Genomic DNA, 11,007 nt, shown 5'->3' on the forward strand with positions numbered 1-11,007 from the left:
CTGCTCTTTCCACACTTAACCCATTTCTGGTGCATTCTAATTTTAATTCCAGTTTCAATAGAGCATCTCTGCCTAACAAATTAATCGGAGTTCCTTTAGATACTAGTACTGGCAAAACAATTCCTTTATTTCCCATTCTCAAATGCACTGGAGCACTGTGTCAACTGTGTTTTCCCCAAGAACCCTACCATCTTAATATACTTTCCTGACATGGGAAGGTGAAGGGCATACTGTGGCTGTACGCAAGTGTACGTGGCTCCAGTGTCTATCATCATTGGTGTCAGTTGCCCTTCTAACATAACCTGAACCATAGGTTCCTCCTCTGCCTCCCTCGTTATCATTGGGTAATGTCCCTTCCCACTTGAGTTCTCGGGGCACCCCTAATACCTTGCATAGGGGTTTACAGGTCCACTCGGACCCCCAGGAGCCAGCATGCGGCCAAACTGTGGCTCCCTTGCCATCGGTTCCTGCTAGTACAAGACGGGCCATGGTTTAAATGGGCAGTCTCTCTTCATGTGTCCAGGCTGGCTGTATCCCCAGCACAATCTTTCTATCTCTCTTTCCCCCTGTCTTCTCCCTAATCCTCTCTGCCCATAACTCCTCTGTCCCCCTCCTTGGGAGTTACAGTCCTGTCTGGGCTGTTGCTTAAATCTACTCTGCCCCTGATAGGGCATCTGTGGAAATGTTCCTCTGAAGACATTCATTATTGGTATGGGGTTTTCGGGCCCTAGACTGACAGAATGACCGGTTCCTCCATCTAGCGGTGCTTCATTCACTTTAATGGCTGTACTCACAGTGGTGGTAGCTGGCAGCATCTTTTTGCTTTTCTCTTTTTCCTTCTTTTTCAGTTCTTCGAGCTGCATTTGCAATAGCTTTCGTTGCACCTCTTCTTGCTGCTCAGCCAGCTTTTGTTTGTCTCTCCAATATTTCTCCACCGCGTGGACTACGTGATCGCTGAATGCTTGTGGGGTCAGCGACGACAGCCCAACCACTTCCTCCAATTTAGATTTGACTTGCAGAGGCATTGCATCCAGAATGCTTTGTCGGAACAGTGAGTTCAGAAACAAGCTATTTTCCACCTCTTGCTCAGTCTCCAGTCTCCACCTTTTCAACTGGTTTTCTACATAGGCTGCTGGGTTTTCAGTGTCTCCCAGTAGTTCCCCCTTTAAGGCTTTGGGGTCCACTCTGGGTGGATAAAGCTTCTTGAGGGCCTGCCATACCCTCTGCCTCACTGGATCAGAATTGGCCCCATTAGTCTTTGGGCTGTCCACATTCTGTAAGCCAGCCATTTCCATCAGTTCTTTTAGCTTGGAAGTTCCCATCAATCTTATCAGCAGTGCCTTCAAATCTTCCATAGCCAACAATCGTCCTGTTGTTTCCTTCTTGAAGGCTCTAATCCACTTTCCTGCCCCTCGTGCAGACTAGGCAGAGTATTTTTCAGCCCTTCCAGGTCCTGGGATCCCCAAGGTATATACTGTACTTGTCCTGATCCTTTTACCAGCAGTGGCAGCATTTCCTTCTCCCTGTTCCATGTAATCAAGCTTCCTTCCTCACCTGATTCTTCATCTATTGCTGACCCTATTTCTACTGGCTGCCACTCATACCTCCTTGGAGTACACCTTATCCCTTGCTCCTTCTCTCCTCTAGTCCCCTCTTCCATCTTCAATATCTGCCTCTCTGTTCTCTCTCGTGCTTCCTCCAAACTCTCGTCTCCTACCTTCCTCCAACTTCCTCCCAACTCACTCCGTTCTTGGCATCTAGATGATTCCTGTTCTCTTCTAGTCTGTCTGTCTCTACAGTACAACCGATACTCCTCATAATCCCTCTTCTCTCTCAGCTGCTGTAGCCTTTCCACTTCTCTTACCATCTCCCTTCTATCCTGTTCCAACCTCATCTTTTCTCCCTCTATCTCGTTCCTCAGCACCTCTCTCACCCTCTCATTTTTCCTTCTTTCCTCCTCAGGGTCCCAGACCTCTACTTCCCCCTGCAGGCTTACTGTTCCTGATATCATGGGGCACTGCTTGGGTGTTCCCTGCTCATAATAGGGAGGGGGTCTTTCTACTTCTTTCAGATCCGGGTACGGAGCTGAAGCCGGGTTTCTGTTAGGCTTTTCCTGTCCCCCACCCGACTGTTTTCCCTGTTCCCTTGTGCCTTTTTCGTTTATTATCAATATCCTGCCTGTCTTTCTCAATCTCTCTCCCTCCATCCTAAAAAGTTTCAATACTTCCATCTCCTGTTCTCTCCTTTCCTCCCTTTTCTTTGACTTATTGTTTGGTTTATGATTTTTAATTAATGCTTCCATCTCTTCACACAAGCTTACATCGAACGTCTCTTCTTTTGGCCATTTCGTGCGCAGGATTTTGGTTCTTTTTTCCCATTTCTCTGAAATTGCAGTGATCTCACCTCTACTTACTGGACATTTCTGGAAATGTCTACTGCTGTTCCTTTTTCTTCTTCTCTTAGGTATTATTTCTTAAAAAGTCTCACAATTCAAATACTTCCCTGATCCTATCTCTACGCCTGGCCCTACAGTTTATTCTACCAGTGTTCAAGTAACTTTTCAAATTCTTCTTACCTTCTATTCCGTTCTGCCCGAGCAGCCCTCAACCTAGGGCAGTACTCACAGAACTTTCTCTTCACTTTCCCTGCCCGTTCAGCCCTTCGTTTCGTGCAAAGCGGTATCCACAGGGACTTACCAACACCACGTGGAATTTTCTTTATTCAACTTCTTATTACCTTATTCATACTTACCCCCACTGCAGTGTTCTCGATCAATCTTCTGAGCCTCCTGTCAAACCCTCAATTCTGCCAGATTCTTTGGATCGGAGAGACCCTTCGGCAGTTGCTACACACTTCTGAGTCCCCGAGACCCCCAAAACCAACAGAATTTTAGTCCAAATTGTCGCAAAAAGCACTTACCTTTTTTCTGGGTGCACCCGTAATTCTGTTAGCTCTGTAAGGGCTCCCGAGGGACCGGGAAGCGGCCTCAACCTGCCGAATCCTTTTCGCGGGTCTCTTTCCAATCCTGTTTGTGGCGCCAATTTTGTCGTGGTTAGTTGAAATGACCAGGAGACACAAACAATTCTTTGAGAAGTTTAAACCTTTATTTGCAAACAAAGGCTGAGGCAATCAATGAACTTGGCACCGAAAGCCCACCGAGCTCTGGTGTACAGCATTCCTTATAGTAATTTCTTATCTCAGTTACATTTCGGTTTTATCATCATACCCAATCAATTTTTAGTTGCATATCATCTATACATTAACTAATCAATTGCTCTTGCCTAGCTCTCGGTGTGCCACCAGTATTTCTTCCCAGTTCTCATCTTGGGCCTCATTCCTGGCCACGGTTGTTTCTCAGTCAGCCTCCTTAACCTCCCTCACATTACATCTTCTGTTCGTACCATCCTGTCTGCCACTGTTATCTCTTAATAAGCCATGCTGCAGATAATATATGGAGTACATTTCAGCTAATTAGTGCTGCTAGCTAAACAGGTGTTCTTTAAGTATGTAGCTAAGAGAATACAAGGTATCTGGTTAAAACAATACATAGCAAAAGTAGCTAAGAGAATACAAGGTATCTGGTTAAAACAATACATAGCAAAATGTGTCTAGTAAACTAATACATAGTAATATTCAGTACATAGAAGTGATTACATAGTATAGTAAATAGCCAGTACATAGTGGTTATATTTCAGGTATATATAGTGATTATGTCAGGTATATTTCTCAATAATCGCAAGTTCAAATGCTCTCTGTTTATTTTCAGCTTCTAACCTACATCGCTCCAAGTCCACTTTACTTCGTTCTAACTTCATTTGTTTGATTTGTAATTGCACCTCAAGATTACTTATTGGAAACATATCTAAAACTGATTCATCAAAATCACCCGACTCTACATAAGTGACACGATTTTTCTCTGTATTAAGGCTTTGATGTAGTCTTCAAAATACCTTTAAGTTCCAACCTGCTAGCAATCTCGGATACATCACTCTTTTTCACCTTCGCTAATAGCTCAGGGTTTGGCGATGCCAGAAAATCGTCAATATTCATTGTTGCCAAATATTACCCACAAACCAATCAAACAAAAGTATCAGGCAATTCCCTTTTCAAAACAGACTGATAATTAAACAAGCACAAAAATGGAACATATTCCGAGAGCCCCCAATTGTTGTGATACAGCAACAATGAATATAGAATTGAGACAGGTTTTTTATAAACAAATAAAACATTTATTTAAACTCAGCTCAACAACAAATGAAAAGTAAACGAACGACTAACTTAACCGGAAGTTAAGGGCTATATGGCAACTCGAACAGTTCTTAAAGTGATAAATGCGAACACAGTTCTTAAAAGTGGTAAATGCAACAGTCCAAATGATTTACACAGTCAATTAGGAGAGACTTTCCTGAAGTAACAAATTCCTTGATGACATGACGTTACTGCTGATCCCAGCCGAAATATGCCAAAGGAAATAAAAATGGCTTAATGGAACTGACCTTTTCCCTGGCGAATAACGCTGTGCCCAGCCCTTTTTGCTTTCACAATGTAAGGGCTATCTTGGATGCAGGTTACTACCTTCTGAATGAGGATTCAATAAGGTCGATCCTGTATTACCACCGACAATACCAACTTCTCTCGATTCTTCGGTTTTTCCATACTTCGGTAAATTCTTCACTCTCTGACTGAACTAAACTGGCAGCATTGTGGTGAAACTGCTGGCAATAACCTTTGAGACTTAAGATAGAAAGTAAAACTCCACTTTAAAACAAAACTGCGTCATGAGACATATACGCAGCCATCACATGACCTCTCACTGGTGGGAAAATTACATCATGTGACCTCACTGGCTGGAAATTACATCACCCCACCATTACATCATGCTCACCAGATAGTCAATGGTCATAAGACAGTCACAAGATACCCACGGGGTAAGTAACAGTACTCTGGCTGTGCTTTTCATAATCTTACAAACTTCTAATACGTCTTCCCTCAGCCTTCAAAGATAACACCCTAAAATTTTCTAACCTTTCTTCATAGTACAAGCGATGTATTTGAGGAAGCATCTTGGTAACCCTCTCCAAAGCTTCCACATCCTTCCTGTAATGTCGTGACCAGAATTGAATGCAATACTCCAGATGCGACCTAACTAGATTTCTAAGGCTGCAATGTAACTTCCTCGCTCTAGAACTTAGTGCCTTGACTAATAAAGGCAAGCATGCTATACACTTCCTCTACCATCCTGTCAACCTGTGTAGCCACTTTCACAGAGCTATAGACTTGGACCCAAGATCCTTCTACATCAGTGCTGTTAAGAATCTTGCCATTAACAGTGTATGGTCCCTTTGTATTTGATCTCCCAAAGTGCAACACTTCAGTATGCCTTGAGAAACTACCATTTCTCTGCCAATATCACAACCAATCTATATCCTGCTGTATCCTTTGACAATCTCTTATGCTATCCACAGATTGTGAATCTTAGTATTATTTGCAAACTCACTAACCCACCCATCTGCCTTCTCGTCCAAGTCATTTATATATATATCACAAGCAGCAGGGCTGAAGGTATAGTTACAGACCTCCATATTGAATCCAGAATAAGTCCCATTGACCAATATCCTCTACCTTCTATAACCAAGCCAAATCTGAATCCAAATGGCAAGCCTCTGTGTATTCCATGCACCTGGATGACCCTTCCATAGGAAACCTAGTGAAATGACTTACTAACATCCACAGCTCTGCCTCAATCACTATAATCTTCTTGAAAATCATTAATAAGACATGACTTGCCCCACACAAAGCCATGCTGACAGTCCCTAATTCCTAATTTTCAGACCCTGTTGCCAGTAGTTTCTCTGTTTATAGTTTCCAGGATTATCCCTATTTCTTGAATAATGGAACAATTTTAGCTACTTGCCACTCCTCCAAGACCTTTTTTGTGATGAGGGAGGACAATACTATCTTGGTTAAGGTCCCAGCAATCTCATCATCTGCCTTTCAGTAACCTGGGACATATCCCATTAGGGCTGGGGATTTATCCACCTAAATGTGTTTATGTTAGACTATGAGGAGAGATTGAGTTGCCCAGGACTGTACTTACTGGAATTCAGAATAATGAGAGGAGTTCTTGTAGAAACATAAAATTATGAAAGGGATAGCTAAGATAGAGGCAGGAAAGTTGTTTCCACTGGTAGGTGAAACTAGAATTAGGGGGTATAGCCTCAAGAATTGGGAGAGTAGATTTAGGGTGGAGATGAGGAAAAACTGCTTTTCCCAGAGAGTGGTGAATCTGTGGAATTCTCTGCCCATTGAAGCATATTTAAGACAAAGTTGGATAGATTTTTGCATAATAGGGGAATTAAGGGTTATGGGGAAAAGGCAGGTAGGTAAAGATGAATCCACAGCCAGATCAGCCATGATCTTATTGAATGATGGAGCAGGCTTGATGGGCCAAATGGCCTACTCCTGCTCCTATTGCTTATGTTCTTATGTCATTTAAGAGGCACACTACCTCTTTTTCTCAAAATGACCTAGCTGGTTAGTACTCTCTACATGGATCTTGCTATCCTTCATGTCTCCCACTTTGGTAATTACTGATGCAAAATACTTACTTAGAATCTTGACTACATCCTCCACTTCTTTATCCTCTCCCAAGTTATCATCTTGCTCTCTATGTACATATAGAATACCTTAGGATTTTAAAAATCCTACTTGCCCAGGACTTCTCATGGCCCCTCCTAGGTCTCCTTTTCACACTCCCCCCTTTCTACTTTCTTTATACCCTCAGAGGATGCACTTGATTTTGGCTTCCTGTACCACATACATCCTTTTCTTTTTAACTAAATTCACCAACTTTCTCAGTATTCAATGTTACTTTACCTTGTCATTCTTGGTTTTTTTTACTGGAACTTGCCGGTCTTGTATTCCGTAGAGTTGTTCCAATTCCTGCCCAATACTCTTGTGAATTGCCCTGCTCAAGTTTAATACACTTCCAAAAGAGCCATACTTTATGTATAGCAGAGCTTCCCAGCCTGTGGTCCATGGACCCCTTGGTTAATGGTAGGGATCCACAGCATTTGAGGTTGAGAACCCTTAATCTATAGCCATCTTAAGCTTAGAGTTGTGGCCAAGGTCAGTGAGTTTAGGCTTATTTCCCAATACTGGATTCATTAAGGCCCCTTCCTGTTGGGCTGTCTATATGCTGGTTTATGAAGCCTCATTAATGTACCTAACAAGTTAGATAGATAGATAGATAGATAGATACTTTATTCATCCCCATGGGGAAATTCAACTTTTTTCCAATGTCCCATACACTTGTTGTAGCAAAACTAATTACATACAATACTTAACTCAGTAAAAAATATGATATGCATCTAAATCACTATCTCAAAAAGCATTAATAATAGCTTTTAAAAAGTTCTTAAGTCCTGGCGGTAGAATTGTAAAGCCTAATGGCATTGGGGAGTATTGACCTCTTCATCCTGTCTGAGGAGCATTGCATCGATAGTAACCTGTCGCTGAAACTGCTTCTCTGTCTCTGGATGGTGCTATGTAGAGGATGTTCAGAGTTATCCATAATTGACCGTAGCCTACTCAGCGCCCTTCGCTCAGCTACCGATGTTAAACTCTCCAGTACTTTGCCCACGACAGAGCCCGCCTTCCTTACCAGCTTATTAAGACGTGAGGCGTCCCTCTTCTTAATGCTTCCTCCCCAACACGCCACCACAAAGAAGAGGGCGCTCTCCACAACTGACCTATAGAACATCTTCAGCATCTCACTACAGACATTGAATGACGCCAACCTTCTTAGGAAGTACAGTCGACTCTGTGCCTTCCTGCACAAGGCATCTGTGTTGGCAGTCCAGTCTAGCTTCTCATCTAACTGTACTCCCAGATACTTGTAGGTCTTAACCTGCTCCACACATTCTCCATTAATGATCACTGGCTCCATATGAGGCCTAGATCTCCTAAAGTCCACCACCATCTCCTTGGTCTTGGTGATATTGAGACGCAGGTAGTTTGAGTTGCACCATATCACAAAGTCTTGTTCTTGCACCAAGGAGATTCCAGTCAATACTGGGGGAAATCAAGTTACCCATAATGACAATCTTGTTGGTTTTACACCTTTACATAATCTGTCTGCATCTCTGTTCCACAATTTCCTAGTGGCTATTAGGGGGAGGGGTGTCCCGAGTACAACTCTATCTGTGATTGCACCTTTCTAATTTTTGAGTTCTATGCATGTGGATAGCTTGTCCAGTCTGTGTCTCCTTTGAGTGCAGCTGTGATATTGTCCCTGATACATAGTACAACTTCCCCTTCCCTTTTACCTCTTGATCTTTTAAAGACATTGAAATCCTGAAACTTTAAGCAATCCTGGCCGTGTCCTTCTCTCAACCAAGTCTTTGCTATGGCCACAGTCCCATGTACTGATTCATGCTCTTAAATTCATCACCCTTATCCCTAATACTCCAAGCATTAAAATAAATGCTAAGAATATTTGGGGTACAAATGTAATTAGAATAGATGACCAGTATAAAGAGCTGAGAGGGTCGGATGAGGAAAGAGGTGATAGGCAATAGGAGGAGCTGAGGAAAATATAATGGGCAGTTGGATCCTGGTGGAGGAGGGGAAGGAGGTGGAATGGGAAGATGGTGTTTGTGTGATGAGGTGAGGGAAGAAAAGGATGGCACATGGAGCTGGATGAGGGAAGAGAAACAGAGGTTGAGACATTATCACCTTACAGCTTCTGTCTCTATTTTGCCCTCTACCTATCAGATTCCACTTGAAACACATACAAAATGCAGGTGGAACTCAGCAGGTCAGGCAGCATCTATGGAAAAGAGTATAGTCGACCTTTCAGGCTGAGACCCTTCCTTGGGACTGGGAAAAAAGATGAGTTAGAATTAGAAGGTGTGGGGAGGGGGAGGAAGAAACACAAGGTGATAGGTGAAACTGGGAGGGTTGAAGTAAAGAACTGGGAAGTTGATTGATGAAAGAGATACAGGGCTTGAGAAGAGGGAATCTACAAGTAATAGGAGAGGGCAGAATTCTATGAAAGAAAGCAGAGGGGGAGGACTACCAGAGTGCAGGCAAGGAGATAAGGTGAGAGAGGGAAAAAGGGGATAAGGAGTGGTGAAAAGGGAGGGGGGTGGCCATTACCGGAAGTTTGAGAAATCATTGTTCATGCCATCAGGTTGGAGGCTACCCAGAGGAATATGAGGTGTTGCTCCTCCAACTTGAGTGTGTCCTCATTACAACAGTAGAGGAGGCCATGGATTGATATGTCAGAATGGAAAGTGGAATTAAAATGGGTGGCCACTGGGCTATCCTGCTTTTTCCGGTGGATGGAGTATAGGTGCTCAGTGAAGCGTTCTCACAATCTATGTTGCATCCTACCAATATACAGTAGGCCTCCCTGGGAGCACCAGATACAGTAGATGACCCCAGTGGACTCAAAGATAAAGCATCACCTCAGCTGGAAGGGCTGTTTGGAGCCCTGAATGGTAGTGAGGGAGGAGGTGTAGGGACAGGTGTGTCACTTGTTCCGCTTGCAAGGATAAGTGCCAAGAAAGACATCAGTGGGGAAGGACAAATGGAAAAGGGAATGATCCCTGTGGAAAGTAGAAAGTTGGGGGGGGGGTGGAAAGATGTTCCACGACCCCTTTATGAGATTGTTCTGTTTCTACTCATCATCCTCTGGCCATTTAGAACGAAGTTGAGGAAAAATATTTTCACCCAGAGAGTTGTGGATCTGTGGAATGCTCTGCCTCAGAAGGCAGTGGAGGCCAATTCTCTGGATGCTTTCAAGAAAGAGTGAATAGATAGGGCTCTTAAAGATAGTGGAGTCAAGGGATATGGGGAGAAGGCAGGAAAGGGTTACTGATTGTGGATGATCAGCTATGATCACAGTGAATGGCGGTGCTGGCTTGAATGGCCTACTCCTGCACCTATTGTCTATTGCCACTGTCTGCCAAGTTCACCCTTTTACCTCCTACCCACCTGGCTACATCTACTTATAAAGCTCCATACCTGGTTTCACCTGTCATTTGCCTCACCCCTCCCCTTTATACTAGCTGCTTCCCCTGTAGACTCTCAGCACTGAAGCTGCTTCTCGACTTGAAATGTCAGCCATACCTTTGCCTATATAGATGCTACCTGACCTGATTTCTTCCAACAGTTTATTATTTCTTGTACTTCAGCATAAAAATCATTCTAGATACTCCAATGCATACTGTAGATAGCCAGATATTTTATCCAGGGTAGGAATGGCTTATATAATGGGGCATAAGTTTTGATATGATTGGAGTAAAGTGTAGAGGGTGTAGGAGATATGCTTCTTGTTGAATGCCCTGCCAGGTGAGATGGTAGAGGTGCATACATTTTAGAAACTTTCAGATAGGCACATGGATGATAGAAAAATGGAGGGCAACATAGGAGGGAAAGGTTAGATTGTTCTTAGAGCAGGTTAAAAGGTGGGCACAATTTTGTGGCTGAAGTGCCTGTGCTGTGCTGTAGTGTTCTATGTAGAGTGCTTTGCAGCAGAACCTCTGCCCAGAATGGTGTCCTCTGCCCAGCCATCTTCACCTGCTTCATCATTAGATTAGAAATGGATTTTTTTAATGATTCCACAATAGATAATTTCTTAGCATACAAACTAGTCTGTCCTGCATTTAACAAGACCTAGACAACATGTAGGCGCAGGCTGATCAGAAAAACAATAGATACTATAAATTGTCATAGACTAGTAATTGAATGCCTCATCTAATCTGCACTGGCCTGAATAGATGCAGGGTTAGCACTTGTCTTCAGGGCTCTTGAAAATATTTCTTAAATTCTTATGTTATTTACTGTAATCATTTTGTCTGTTTTTTGTGTAGATACTCAGAATTTGGATACTTGATCCTGAAAAAGCTTCTTTTACAGAGTTGAATAATAAAGCTGAATTTCCTTCCCTGGTAAGAATATAGTACCTTATCCTTTTGCATTATTGCACTTGTAAATTAGTCA

The sequence above is a fragment of the Hemitrygon akajei genome, chromosome 7 (assembly GCF_048418815.1).
Source record: "Hemitrygon akajei chromosome 7, sHemAka1.3, whole genome shotgun sequence".
NCBI lineage: Eukaryota > Metazoa > Chordata > Chondrichthyes > Myliobatiformes > Dasyatidae > Hemitrygon > Hemitrygon akajei.